This window comes from Chaetodon auriga, chromosome 19 (genome assembly GCF_051107435.1).
Source record: "Chaetodon auriga isolate fChaAug3 chromosome 19, fChaAug3.hap1, whole genome shotgun sequence".
NCBI classification, from domain to species: domain Eukaryota; kingdom Metazoa; phylum Chordata; class Actinopteri; order Chaetodontiformes; family Chaetodontidae; genus Chaetodon; species Chaetodon auriga.
The window spans coordinates 2239415-2240319 of record NC_135092.1 but is presented as its reverse complement, the minus strand read 5'-3'; positions in this window follow the sequence as shown (position 1 = coordinate 2240319).

Here is a 905-nt window from a genome sequence, read left to right as displayed (position 1 = left end):
CTGTAATAAGGACAGCAGAGTTTTTACTGTCTGGAAGAGTGCTGCCCAGGGATATGGAGTGTCAGAGGTTATTTAATAGTCTTATTAACCACAATAGGCTTATATGAGAAGCCACAGGGGAATCAGTGTGTTTACTCTGTGGGCAGGAATAATAAAGGTGAAAATGAGTGTGTTATTTTGCTCCATCTACAAACAGCTGAGGTGACTATAAAACATTAAGATTTGATGTGCCTTAATATCACATCCAAACACATTTGCCTGTATTAGTTCACTTAGCTATAAAAAGGTGGAGGTTACTCACTTTTCGTCTTAATTTAACTCACTGGAGCCTAGTCAGTCAGGAAAAGTATGGTCTTATTTGATCTTATTCTGAACTCTGCAATTCCAACATAAATGTGTAAAGGCTGACCTCTGGTGGACAAACTGCTAACATGCAAGGTTGAATGTCATGCACCCTCAGGCAAGCGAAATAAAAAAAATGACGACGCATTTACTGTAATGCATTTTATAGCGGTCTCGTCTCGAAAAAAGTATTTCTTTTCTTTGTACCTTTGTGAGCACAACTCGGCGGGGGGGTGGGGGGTGGGTTCATGTGCCCGTGGCCAGGTATCTGCGGGTAGCCACAGTGAACGCAGCGTCCCCATTTTCCACAACCAGTACCAAATCGCATAATCTTTTCCAGAAAACATCATTTATATTTGTATAGTAGAATCCATGGTAGCCGTAAAATAAAGCGTTACGCCTTTTTTTTTTTTTTTTTTTTATATAAGACAAGGTGTGAACTATATACTGTTTCAGTTACTGTGTAAGTCTAACGTTAAACTGACACTTTTATGTCATAATACTACACACTCCTTCCTACAGAGGGCGATGTGCATTTTATGGATATTTACAATCTGCTGACT